Below are 14,866 nucleotides of genomic sequence, written 5' to 3' on the forward strand. Positions count from 1 at the left end.
AGCAGCAGGTTTGAAATAAACAAATGATCCGATTACACAAAATTAGCAAGCTTTAATTATTTTACTCAGATCAATCGAATTGCAACTATAGCAGCATTGTATAGATTTTAAGACTTTCGTGGTTATTCACTAAATGATTGTCACTAATATCAGGTTTCTTACCACTGTATGACTCTTTTTATTATTTTCCCGATATTTCGGAACGGTTGCACGCTCCATGGTCACGAGTTGACTAAAAAAAAAAAGAAGTCATACCGTGGATATGTATAGGAGTGGTGGAGTCATACCGTGAATATAAGGAACCTGATATTAGTGACAATCATATAGCAGCATTGGTTGTTATTGTTATACATAATGTAACAAAATATATATAAATAATATAATGTTATATATAATGTAATATACAATTAATTATACTGTGACCAGCATACCAGTTAAGGTTGGTCCCCCACCTAAGACGAACACCGGGGGAAGATAGACTTGAATGAGTTTAGCATTGCAGTCTCGCAGTCGATAAAAAAGGCAAACAAATTGATTCAAACTATTTTAAAGAGATGTCGCTACAATACCCCAAATCCAAAAGATGGAAAAATATTTGACAATCGTGAAATCTTAAGCACACGAGGTATACATTACCTTTATAACAATTACGATGACCGTTCCTATTACCCCATCTTGTAGGGGAAAAGAAACCATAGCACAATTTGCACATCCTATATATTGAATTCAATGATATTATACTATTAAATTATTTAGTAAACGTAATGATAGTTAAAACACGTAAAGCTGACAAACAAAGGCAAATTCAGTGAGCTTGAAAAAACTTGTAACACTTTTTTTGTTCTTCCTAAAGCTCAAAACATTTGACTGAAGGACAAATTTGATTTGAACTGTTCTTCTTAACCCACCTGACCATACATCGAAGAAGGAATTTCCCAGTGGTACTATGTGTAAAGAAGCAATGAAGCACTACCAATGACACTCAGAGTGCAGAATCCGTATGATACCGGGAATCGACACCGGGATCTCCTAATCTATCGCATACAATAGTAACCGCTGGGAAATGGAGATTATTTATTTTATGATATTAATTTTATATTTTGTGAAATTACTCCACTACTTTGTTATAATTATTAATACAAAGATCGAACGTAGGTAAAACAATATAACCTTGACCTGACAGGATTCAAACCTGCTCTGGTGGCCATGGTTTGGCAAAGACGCAGATTCGATTTTGTGTTACAAACAGTTGTTATAAATATTTTCCATATATTAAATACGTGCTGTTTCATACAATCGCATGTGAAATCAAATGATTGTGGTATTAAAAAAACCAGGGCATTAAACTTATCCACAAATCACCTAAAACAAGCCACAGTCTACTAACCAGAAGAAGAAATGTCGCCTGATCGTTTCCAAGTTCAATGACCTGACAATTTCATGGTTGCACACGCGTTGTGTGCAATTTAGCAAATTTGCGGAATGTGCTTAGTTCCAACTTGATTCGCCAGTTACGGGACATCCCAGTTGGCGGGTTGATGCTAACAAGGCATACGCTCTAGACTCTCGACTTGCTAATATGTCTATCTAGGTAAGAAGATAAAGTTTGTCTACAGAATGTGAAAGACGGACATAACTATGTACTATGTAGGAATAAGCCACAAACGTTGCATACATGTAGGTTGTTCCTATTTCGTAACTCTCTAGGACGCTACAGTACCAAAATCGTGACGAGTTAAAAGCGTACCACAGCAAAAATAAACACGCTGATTATAAATATTATTATGCGTCACACGACGCCGACAAGTGCAATTCGTAGAAATTAGTTTTATTACAATATAATTTATATTTCACTACAAATATGTTAGTTTATAATATAAAAATGGAATATGCCAAAATTGTTTTCACAATAAAAACTCCGACCTGTAAAGTCATTTATCCCCTAGTTAGCCACCCTTGGAGGTGGAATGTTTTCTTCAAATTTAAATGTGACCACTTCTGAAGTACCCTCTTTCCAGCAAAAAAGAATCATCAAAATCAATTCACAAATATATTTAATATTTTATAAAGTACAGTAGCAGATACAGTGACACAAATACCCTCATTTGCTAAGGCTTCTTAAGTAATTCCTACTTTCCCGTGATTAATATGAATTTTCTCGTAATTATTAAAAATAGAACGACAGAGGGTTCAGGTCAAAGCTTTGTTTGTTAGATAAGTCTAATCACATCGATTATAACAAATGAAATAATCAGTCAGAACCCACTCCGAAGCCGGCGGCGAGGAAGAAGGCGAAGACTATACGCTGCTCGCTTAATTCGGTAGAATTTTAATAGCAGACAAACCTTAGGTGGCAAACTAGGGGATAATTCCGGTTTCGCGCGCTTTCTGATTTCAATATAACTATTACTAATAACTGCCTCCGTAGCCGAACGGTTACCATACCGGACTACTACGCAGAGGTCTCAGATCCGATTCCCGGGCCGGGAGAAATATTTGTATGGCCTACATTTATTTATCTCGTGAGTCTTGGTGTAATTTGTGGTTGTCTATGTGTGTGTCCATGACACTCGCGACACAGGGTTTCCCTAGTGCGGGGCTACGTTAAGTGTGTGTGCGTTATTTATTTATTTATATTTATGTTTAAAAAAAACTTGGCAAATAGGTGTAATTCCACGTACTTTTGTGGTTGTTTTTTTGTTATACTCTGTACTGATTACAATAAGAAACTTGGCACAGCGTGATTCAATTTAAGTATTTTGTCAATAATGCACTCCAATTTAAAACTACTTCAGTTTTAGTATTTAGTTGAACATTTGCGAAGACAAAAAAGCACACAAACGATTTACCTCTTGAGTGTGGTCACGCTTCTCGCATCTATAAATTAACAAGTTAAAAATGCCGCCGGCACGCTTGACAATTATAACATTTGAAAATGTCAAAATGTGACTAAATAGAAATGATAAATTACCAAAAACAATGCGAGTGCAAAGATGTCATGTACCTTTTATGGCGCTCATTTAGTTTTAAGTGTACAAAGCTATTATTACATATCACACTGTTAATACAATGGTTAATTATATAAAAGTGTTTTTTTTTTCAGAGTCGTTAAAAAAACCTATTTACTCAATTCTCGTGAAAAATTTATGTATAGATTTGACGTTTATTACTGACATCTAAACAATTTCCTACTTGCCAAATATATTTAAAAATAAAAAGGAATTTTCGTATTTGGAGTAACGAATTTTTTGTCCAAAACTAGCTCACAATAAGGTTGTTGCATTTTTAGTTACAGTACCGGCACGCTATGATGGCCGTTTTGACAGATTACAATAGTTACGTCAACTCTCAATTTATTATATATTTTTAGATTTATAATAACTAGTATTACAAAGGGTAGGTGATTAAAAAGTTACTTAACATATCGTCATTTCGAAACTGCTTTTGAATTGAGCTTTAATGCGAATTTGCCAGAAGTAGAAATTGTGCTGGCCAGCGATCCCATAAATGACAATGGTGTTAGATTTCATTTTTTTAAATTACTAATTTCGCACAACAAATGCCGAGTTGTGTCGTAAAATTGGAATATATATTCAATAAATTTTACTGCACGTCACTATTGACAACAATGTATAGCAATTAGCTCCTTCAACGTAGTTATGAATTAATACGAAACTTGATGAAGCGACAAACGTCAAAACGGCCATCATAGCGTGCCGGTACTATAAGCAGAGATTGTTTCTTACAATATTCTAACGAGACGGTTTCATTGACGTGTAGAGAAAAGTTACAACACTGTTGAAATAGCAGTGCGACATGACGGACATAGTGTTAAACCAAAAGCCGAAATATGATCACGAGAAGCTGACGTGTAATGAGAGCTACGATTACCATCATATGAACTAATCAATGTAGATAGTGAAGATAAATACGGTTTGTAATTCTTAAACAAAACCAACGGTAAAACCAGACTAAAGAAACACGGCACTTTAAAAGACACAAGAGCGCGGGAAGAAGAGAATTTATTACAGGCCAACATTTGCACAGAGCGTTCACCCTCGACCACGCGCGTGACAAAACCATCCCGGCATGACATTACACTACAACATATTCATATAATACACATCTAACAGTTTAACATGGACGAGATAATAGGAAACTAACTCCTAACACCAGAGCATAAATATCAACTATTCACAAATTATGAAAACGGCATATATAAGAAGCATTCCATCTTCTCGTTCCACGATTTGAATCTTTTGATTATGCAAAAAAAGTAAATATCTCACGTTTTGGCAATGAGGATTACGGTTTTCCTATTTGTAGTTCAGCGCTCTTTACTATGGCGTCGCAAATATATGATTTTGATAGATGATATCTATTTCAGCTTGACATTTTATCCCTGATCATTATTTATTCTCTAATAATTCATTATTTACGTATTCAGTTGACTTCAAAAAAAGGATGTCTATTCGACTATATTTTCTTAACCGACTTCAAAATTCAATTCGACTGTGTGTGTTTTTTTTTGTACCTATGTTACGCAATAACTCTGGCATTTGTGAACCGATTTTGATGATTCTTTTTTGTTGGAAAGAGGGTACCTCAGATGTGGTCCCATTTAAATTTGAAGAAAATATCCACCTCTAAAGGTGGCAATCTAGGGGATCAATGACTTTTAAGGTCGGTTTTTTTAGTACTCTGTACTGAGTAATTTTGTGTGTAACTCTGTGTTTTACGCGATTACTCCGACATTAATGAACCGATTTCGATGGCTTTTTTCGGAAAGGGGGTACCTCAGTAGGGTACCTCTAAGGGTGGCAAATAAGTGGATGAATTCAGTTTATTGGGTTTCACCCACTTTCCGTTAACAGATGTCAACAAAAATTGAAAAAAATAGATGTAATATTAATATATATAATCACCGTGATATTAATAAGTATATTTGTGAAATAAGTCCACTTACTTACTGCGTTAGCTCAGCTACTCGAAGTGGATCTTAGCCTCCGAAATAACTCCACTAGTTTGTTATAATTATTAATACATATAGATGTAATTCCACAAATTTTTGAAGTCGATATTTTTTATAAGAAAGTTATAATTATTATATCGAAAGTCAATACCATAAATACTTAGTTGCATTGCAATTTAGCCTCCGCTTTTGAACAATAATGACCATTTTAATAAAGCCTTGACCTTATACCGTTATCAAATACCTGCAACATTGCATGACGTCGAATATTTGCATGACAATTATACATTTTTCGTTATGTTATTAGCAAGAATAACTTTAGAAAACTTTCTTTCATATTTCTTTTACAATGTCATTCAATTTATAAGGAAAGTTCTAGAAACGTATAATTTATAACCATGACTCCGCCCCGGAAATTTGTTAAAAAAAAAACACCACGCGAACGCCCAAGTACCTGCAACCTGGTACCCATTCTAAGTTCCGGCGCAAAAACTACGAAATTGTTTACGTTGGAGGAGGCACGTACACTAATGGAGCCACCACAGTTATTGTTGCGGAATCCGCTTGAGCCGCTCAGAAAAAGATCGACGTCCATGCAATAAGAAAAAAAATACAGGTGAGGGCCCATGGCAATTTAAATAAAGTGCTATACCGGATCATATCAAAAAAGAAAAAAAAAACTAAAATTTTTGAAAACCTATGTGGGTTTTATACCATCTGAAAAATGCGTTTTATAAACTAAAAATCTAAAAGAGATTTTATACATCAAAATTTGTAATAAGTATGGAATTATACCAAATTCCGTATTCGCCGTTTCTGTCCGCGATATTGGGCAGAAATGGTTTAAAACCCGGGTAAAAACCCGGTTATGGCCCGGGTGAGTTGATTGGGTTTTAACCCACTGTCCATATCTGCGTACAATAATATATATAACCTTTCATCCCATTGACTTACAAATAAATGGACGACGGGTCTAATACAAAAACCACGAAAAAAATGTCCCAAGTTTTTTTTTTTTTTTTTTTTTTTTTTATAAAATATAGGTGCGCATTTGACCTCCATCTCACCTGATGGAAAGTGACGATGAGGTCGACGATGGAGCATGCACACCTAAATAATGCCTATTCACTCTCGCCTTGAAAAGGTCCAAGTTATAACGTTCAGGGAACAAGTCTGCAGGCAGGGAATTCCACTCCATAGCCGTTCTCCATATAAATGTGGAAGCGTAACGCTTCGTGCGAATCTTTGGAATATCCACAACATAGGGGTGGAACCCAACCTATTTAAACGTAGTGACATGTCAAGGAATAAGAAAAAGCTAAAACGTTGAATTTAAATTGTAATGTCATCGCAGTACTGTCTAATTTTGCTTGCTTCGCTGTTAGTCGGACAAACGAAGACTAAAGCGTGAATGACGCTCTGTATACGATTTTAACGCCCTATAAGTTCGGACACTTTTTAGCGCGGACCTGACGTCCATATAATTGTAAGTCAATGTTTCATCTAATTGTTTTTGGTATCTTCGTCGTATTAAGAGCAGGTCCTTCAGTTTAATGGGTCCTCATTACTTCAAAAGGTGTCGTGTGGTGGCCACACGTAAATGGGATTGCATAAAAAACGGTGATGAGGCAGTTTTATGTTTGCGTCATGCTTATTTAAAGCCGAGTTCAAAACGAGGGTACATTTTTTTGGGGAATTACTCCAAGAAATGCTCTCACGACCATCATTAGTCATAACCATCACCATTAGTATCTCGTTGTTTTTAAAGTTTTTCTAATGTCGTTTTGTCTTTAGGAATGAGATTCACTAAACTTCGGTTAATACTGTTTACGTCGTGACCTTTACAACGAATTATAATTACAATTTTGACGAAACAAGTAGTATTGTAAAGGAGGGAGGTTCTTACGTTGGATGAGGTTACCAAAACAAGCCAAGTGAAACTCCAAATTGTTCAGAAGATTTTTGTTTTCACCTTGTATATCGCCAATACAATTTCACCCTATATGAGGAAGGTCCGGGCAGTTGTTCCCAGAGGGCACTCGACTCCTGGAAACCGTTCCGCGAGATGAGGTTTTTCACCCTATATGATGGGCAATCTTAGAATAATAACGCATAGAAACCTAGTCCGCACACGCTAAGTGAGGCAAATTGAAGCGCTCCCAATGGGTCTACACGAGCGGGCGGGCCTTCAGTGCTCAAGGTCAACTTGCACCGCGAACAGATAAAGAATTTTAGCTAAAAATGACGAAATGTGCTGTAAATGAGTGTAAAAATACGTCAAACAAACATAAAATAGATACTAACATCCATTCCACAAGGAAGTAACGCGTTTCAACTTGTATTTTTATATAAATATTCACTAAAACCGAAAATTAACCTACTACTAAAACTAGCCTATATGAATTTGATTTTTGCCTCACTTGTGACAGTTCGTTTGATATGAAACTATCATTCTATGCGTTATTATTCTAAGTGGGCAATAATCGTTCACCCTATATGAGCCTACGAAATATCAGAAGATCCGGGTAGCAGTTCCCAAGTAGGGACTCAACTCCTGGTTGCCTTACTGAGCTCTCTGTATTCTCAACATTAACAAAATTGCGTTCGAGTAGTCACCATTCGAGGGAAAATCTTAACACCGCGATTAATTTTGCAGATCTAACATACGGCGGCATTAGCAGCAATGCAGTCGCTAATCGTCTATAGTCTGTCCCAATCCAATGTTCCAAAAAAGTAAACAAATAGATTTTTTTTTTAAATTTATTAAGGCTTTGGCAAAGCCATCAGCCTAAACATGAAGTTTAATTATGTTTCAGTAAACATGGCCGTCACAAAGAGGATAGGCAATTTGAGGCGGCGTGCTTGGATTGACTTGGGAATCCAGAAAACGGGCCGATACGGGTATTTTAGTTCGAGATTATCTTCGATTAAGGCACAATAGCACTATCCTGTGTCCTATAATACAGGTCCAACCTAGTTTAGGCACCAGTCTTCCACCTGACAATATTCACTGTATGATGTTCTTTACGATAAATACCCTGTAATTTGTATTGTTAAGGTGGAAAGAAAATAAATAAATGATTATTATTAAATAAAAATAAAAAAAAATTATTATTATTATTATTATCCTATTCCACTTTAAACTAGAATTCACAAAATAATTGAAAGTCAAAATAAAAACGACGCTTTTCCCTCCAAAAGGTCCAGAGCGAATCTAAACAAATAGATCACTGACCCGACCATAGACAGTTTAGTGATGACCAACTGTACTGCCAACTACAAATCGATTAATTAATTGAATGAATTGATTTGTTTCACTGAATCACTTATATATCAGTTATTATGTTATTACGTCAGTTACAGCAGTGGATGTCTTCCGGCTGATATGATAATGAATATTCGTATAGTTCGGTTGTTCATAAAATTTGTCATAGAATATATTACATAGTTTATTCATCATTCAATCTCTTAGCGATTACTAATAAGTTGACGTTGCAACGTGTCTGTTTTCAAATAACAAACGCCGTATTAGCTTACACTTTGTCTATATCTATCAGTTCTGTGAATTAATAATAATTGTCAACAGATTCAGAGCATGGTTAAGTTATAATTGTCAACGTATTGCAGTTTGTGTTGTATTTCACAAGTGATATTTCGTTCCAAATTTCTTTTATAATTTTCAGCTCTAAGATAATTTAATTAAATCTGGAGGTTTTAGGTTTTCAAGATTTATTACACATAGGAGGTGAAACTATGATTTCGGATATTCGCATATATTTGTTTTTTTTTTGTTCAAATAAACAGAACCTATAGTCAACCATCCCACTCAAATGTGATAGTAGCAGTAGAGACTTGAAAACGTGATTTTTAAGCTACTAATCGTTCACCACGCTAACCTCCCTGAGAAGAACGAGCAAGAAACTCTAGGGATTGCTTTTTTCAAATAAACTTAAATGCTATAGAATACTTACATTTTGAATCATATTTGTGTGAATCTAGACTCTTGTCTTTCCATACTCCTTTATCCAAAACATACTCTTCAAGTTTGTAACTTGAGGTTTCAATTAAAATACTTTTAATATAAGTTTTGAAACTTCGGAAATGAGAATCTTAATATATTCTCCTGAATCTTATTCTAAAAACGTATACACCTGTATACCTTGTGAAAGAGTCCGTCCAAGGAAGGACTGCCACCTTACCTATTCCAGCCGCCAAGCAGTTACGTGATTTCTGCTTTCCAAGAGTAAGGGTGCTGGTGAAATTACAGGCATATGGGACTTTTCAACTTATGCCTCAAGCTGACGGGCCCAGTGGCAGTGTCATTCAAATCTTTGCGGTTTAAAGCTCTGAGTGGCACTGCAACTGTTCGCTTATCATAACTGTCTCTGTGGCCGAACGGTTATCATGCCGGACTGCCACGCAGAGGTCCCAGGTTCGATTCCCGGGCCGGGAGAAATATTTGCATGGCCTACATTTATTTCTCTCGTGAGTTTGGGTGTAATTTGTAGTTGTCTATGTGTGTCCATGGCACCCGCGACACAGGGTTTCCCTAGTGCGGGGCTATGTTGAGTGTGTGCGTTATTATTATTATTATCATCGACTTGTTCGTCCCATCACTTAGTGTCATAAAAGAAGTATCATTCATTCAACAACTTTCACATATTCATTGAATGAACGGAATGAACGGAATGAAAAAAATTAAAAAGGTTTATTTGCGAAGAACGTAAGTTATAGTGAAATACCAAACACTACACCTAAGTCCCTCGATAAACGATCCACGTTGTAATTATCTACAAACTTTTAAAATCCAACACTCGCTCTTAATATAGACGCTAATTATTACCTATCGCGGTCCGCAATGAAATATGACCTGTGCAATCAAACCAGTCTGTATAGTGTCTTAATTGACTTCAGATAGCTAAACTGCTGTTAGCTCAAGTGTAATGTCTATAAGATGTATTAGAAACATAATTGTTCAATTATTATTCTATTTCTATAAAGTTCTTAAGTTCGTTGTACTTAATGTTATAACTTAAGACCCTTTATTATGATCGTTAATGGATTTATCCGTATTTGTACGGATTTCTGGATTAGCGTGGGGAAATTAATGGCAAATCTATGGATTTTCGTTCTATCCCCATGATTAAGCTCCTTGTGAGAGTTCGTCCAGGGATTGCTACCTTACCTACATCTGCCACTAAGCAGTAATGCGAGCATTACTATGATCCGGTTTTAAAGGGTGCTGATGAAATTACAGCCACGTGGAGCTAGTCAGCTAATGTCGCAAGTTGCGAATTAAAGCACTAAACGCCATTGCAACTGTTGTGGACAGGCGTGTCGATTACCAACAGGCGCACGACTTGTTCGTCTCGTCACTTGGTATTACATAAAAAATAACTATTTCGACTGTAAGACTCCAACCCAAGGTCATAAAATAAAACCGAACAGACGCAAACTGAATACTGAATCCAAAAGGTATAATAATATTAACGCACACATTCAACATAGCCTCGTACTAGGGAGACCCTGTGACACGGGTGTCGTGGACACATACATAGGTAACCACAAATTACACTCAAACTCACGAGAGAAATAAATGTAGGCCACACAAATATATCACCCGGCCCGGAAATCGAACCTGGGACCTCTGCGTGGCAGTCCGTAATAGTAACCGTTCGGCAACTGAGGCAGTCAAAATATACAATATAATATCACTGCGTGATTTTATAAAAGAACTACTTTATACAAAAAGCGCTACAAAAGTACCTACTGTAGGAGATGAGACTATTTTTAGTCTCATCTATTATTCGTAGTTAGTTAGTATTTTTAGTATAGTGTATTTGTTTTTTCAAACAAACGAACGTTTCGAGCCCTTTCCGCGTCCAATGGCTGTCAACCGCGACCATGGGGATTCAGATCCCGAAAAATAGTTTCATTTCCTACGTGTAACAACCGCGATAACTTAAAAACTCGACAAGTACCTACTATTAGACTAAAATATATAATAATATCGGCAACGGCACTAACAAAGCGTATAGCGATAACAAGTAAAAATAACAGATGAAACTTTTCCTTTTATTTTCGATATATTCGTTTGTACATACTTTATTTTGTTTTTAACTTCTTCACTAACTAGGAAATAGGTTTTGATTTTTTTTATAATCTCAAGTGACGGGGCGAACAAGTCGAACGCCTGAGCTTTAAATCGCAAAGATCTGAAGGGCGCTGCCACTGCGCCCGTCACCTTGAGACAAGTTGAAAAGTCCCATGTGCCTGTAGCACCCTTACTCTTCTAAACCGGAACGCAGTAATGCTAACATTACTGATTGGCGGCAGAAATAGGTAAGGTGGCAGTACTTCCCTGGACGAACTCTTTCTCTTACTGCTGCTAATCAGTCCAGATCCAAATAGTCAGATGTAACTTTAAGAAATAATCTGTAAATCTACGAATTTTTCCAGAAGCAATCTACAGAATTTAACGGATTTTTCGGACCTGGCAATACTGTCTAGGCGGCTAAAGTTAAATTCATAATTCAATTGATTCTATTTACAACTTTCTAAATGACAATTTACCTTAAGCGAATTCTTCAAACTTTAAACTTTACTTGTATGTACATACAAACTGAAACTAAAATGTTAACAATCGGTTGCTGGAAAGTGCGCAATTATAACAGTCGGATTGAGAACCCCTACTTTTTTTTTGGAGTCGGTTAAAAATAGAAACTAATCGGTACAAAGACGAAATAAGAGTCACTGAAAACCAATATCACAGCGTAATTTCAGCCTGTTTAGCCGAGTTCATTCTGTATACGCCACAGCCTCACACATGACAGTATTTCAAATTTGGTTGATTATTTATAATTTGATATGCTTTATTAAATTTAGTCAGGGTGTAAAAGCGACTTAAAAACGTATTATTAAATTATTATATTTAATACTTAATTAATAAATGAGATCGACATGGCTTTCCGTGAGTTGTGACTTTATTTTTCAATTAAAAATTCATTTATATAGTCCATTATTCAGGTACTTAACTAAATGTAAACAATCTTGATACATCTTTTTATTGAAACATAACTTTTACTTTACAAATCAACAGGTATAAAAATAGTGCCTATTTTTATACCTATTTTTGATTATGAAACTAAAATGTTAAAATACAATAGTATTTCTATTCTATATCTGAAGGTAAGTAAAAATAATTATATAAATGTATATTTCATTCAATAGACATCTGAAGATTGTTTACATTTAGTTAAGGACCTAAACAAATGGACTATAGAATAGTATGATTTTTGGGATGCGAAATTGTTTTAGTATCTTTTTAAATGTGTTAATGTCATTTTCTTTTTAATTATTATTGGAATTTTATTATAGATTAAAATAGATCTGTACAATGGAGTGTTTATTTGTACATTTCTAATTTAGTTTGAAGGAGGATCAGGGTATACTGGCGACGGGGATTTTTATTAAATTCAAAATATGTTGATTCACGCTGTAGCGTTGCAATAAATATTTCCCATTACATTCTTTAACAAGTTACGGTAGAAAATAGAGTAATTGGAATCAAAGTTACATAACAACCACCACAAACATGAGAAAAGGGCAATAAACTGCGCGCGCGCAGCAGAATTCCAAACAAAGTCACGTGACTGCAAAGTAGCCGCTCTAACAATGCCCGTTTGCAATCGAGAGGCTTGTTTCTTAAACATGGCACTAGACTTAGAAACAGAACCTGTTGACGGTGTAAATAGGCGGGAGTATGGAAATTATGAGACAAAAATATGGTAAGACCTGCTATTTGTGAAGCCAGTATCAAGAAAGGAGACAAAATCATAATTACAAACAAAATAAGAATCTATAAAAATACCAAAGGCGTTACGTGACACAAAAGTAATTAACTAGACGCAATTTGGTGAGAACGAGCAAGATGACATCGTGACATTTTTCGATTAAAAAAAAGACTGAAGTCTTTTTTATTTAGTTAAAAAAGTTTCTTTATTTAGAAGTGTTAGATTTATGATTAAAATGTATTACTTAATTTTAATTTTGTATTGTTAGATTTATGGTTAAAATGTATTATTTAATTTTAATTTTGTATCGTTGTCGGTTTGTGTAAAATTTCCGAACGAATGAGAGACTTTAAAAAAAAACAAGAGTCGGGAAACGGGTGGATGACAGACCGTCACGTCAGTCGCTGTCGATCGGTGAATAAAGAAAATTTCTTGATCATTTTTTTTAAGTCTCCCAGAGTTCTGACGATCCTAAAGTTCTGGAGACTTTAAGGCGGAGCATAAAAGTAAAGGATTGGTTTGAAATACAATAAGTAAGTTTTTTTTTAACAGAAAGACTAATAAAAAAAATGACAGTACAAACTATTTAAATTGTAAGACAAAAACAAAATTAAATTAAAGATGCAAATTATTTGATTACGGATAATTTAAACGGATCAAATAACACTAACAACCGCCACCAGCAATCATCATTAATCTGAACAAACATTTATTTTATCAATAAATTAATAAAAACACTCATTACGTACTAAATCCGCAAAAGACCATAATAGGTAACTTATTTTGTCTTGACAGTCTTCAGAGTGGCCGAATCGTGATTTCTTTAAAAAAACCACTTGATCGGGCCGACCTTTTATCAAACGACCCGTGAAAATGTTTCCAAAATGGTTTTTGAAAAAACAACCCAAATGCATAGTCTTAAAAACCATTTATAGGTATCAATCACGTTTAATCATCATCACATCAATCCATTATACTTTTGGTAGTAGTATAACACTGCGAGGTGGTCTTACGGCACTGAGACGAGGTCGCTCACTGTGGGCCTCATAAGAAGGCGCAAGGTCACTCAAAGGGCAATGGAAACCCATAGCCCTAAGAATTGCAAAACTTAAGTTGCAATGGGCAGGGCACGTTGCTCGCAGAACAGATGGCCGATGGGGTCGAAGAGTTCTCGAGTGGCGACCGCGTACAGGTAACGTGCGCAGACCACCCACAAGGTGGACTGATGATCTGGTGAAGGCTGCTGTGCTGTGGCTGTTCATCCAAGCAGTAATGCGAGGATTACGTCGTTCCGAGTTTTAAAGGGTAAAGCGATACCTCCAAGGAACACTACGCCAACTTAATTTTTTAACATATTCAGTTTTTATTTTGTTTTCTGTTTCTTTATATTTTGTCACAAAATTAGTTTTTTTTGTTTCCTTTTGTTTCGAATTTTGTTTTTGTTTTTTCATTTTTTTTTTCACAAAATTCGGGGAGCATAATATTAGTAAATAATATGGTTGTTTACAAAAATAACAGAAAATGACCAAACAATAAAATTGGCGTAGTGTTCATTGGCGGTATCGAAAGGTGAAATTACAGGGACATGAGACTTGTCAACTTAAGTCTCAGGGTAATATAAAGAAGTATGGCTTCTGAGACTCATAACCAGCAGTATCGCGTACAAGCTTTTCTTTATGATACCAAATAAAGGGACGAACAAATCGTGCATCTGGTGTTGAGCCACACGCCTGTTCATAACGATTGCGGTGCCACTCAGAGCTTTCAATAGCAAATATCCGAGGGACACTGACACTGCGCCCGACATCCTGAGACAAGTTTACAAGTCCCATGTGCTTGTGATTTCACCAACACCCTTATCGTTTGAGTGTAGATGAATTTTTCGCCGTAATTCGTAAAACTCTTTTCTTACGAGATTGAGCAAATCGGCCAATATTATTGTGTGGACAGTATGCGATACACGCTGCTGTTCATGCAAAGACTCAGTTTGTAAAATATAATTAATTAATTCTTAATTATGCCTAAATTCAATTTCATTTCATTTCATGTAATTCTTAATTTATTAATTAATTCTTTGTTAATAATTTTCTGCCAAAAAATT

General features: G+C 35.6%; 1 protein-coding gene across 3 annotated transcripts in view; it reads right to left on the reverse strand.

Moving 5' to 3' along the window:
* Positions 1–14,866, reverse strand: part of LOC113226213 (protein spire) — a 284,542-nt gene that overhangs the window by 220,311 nt on the left and 49,365 nt on the right. The window lies entirely within an intron of this gene.

The sequence above is a fragment of the Hyposmocoma kahamanoa genome, unplaced genomic scaffold, assembly GCF_003589595.1.
Source record: "Hyposmocoma kahamanoa isolate Upper Pololo Valley unplaced genomic scaffold, ASM358959v1 182, whole genome shotgun sequence".
NCBI lineage: Eukaryota > Metazoa > Arthropoda > Insecta > Lepidoptera > Cosmopterigidae > Hyposmocoma > Hyposmocoma kahamanoa.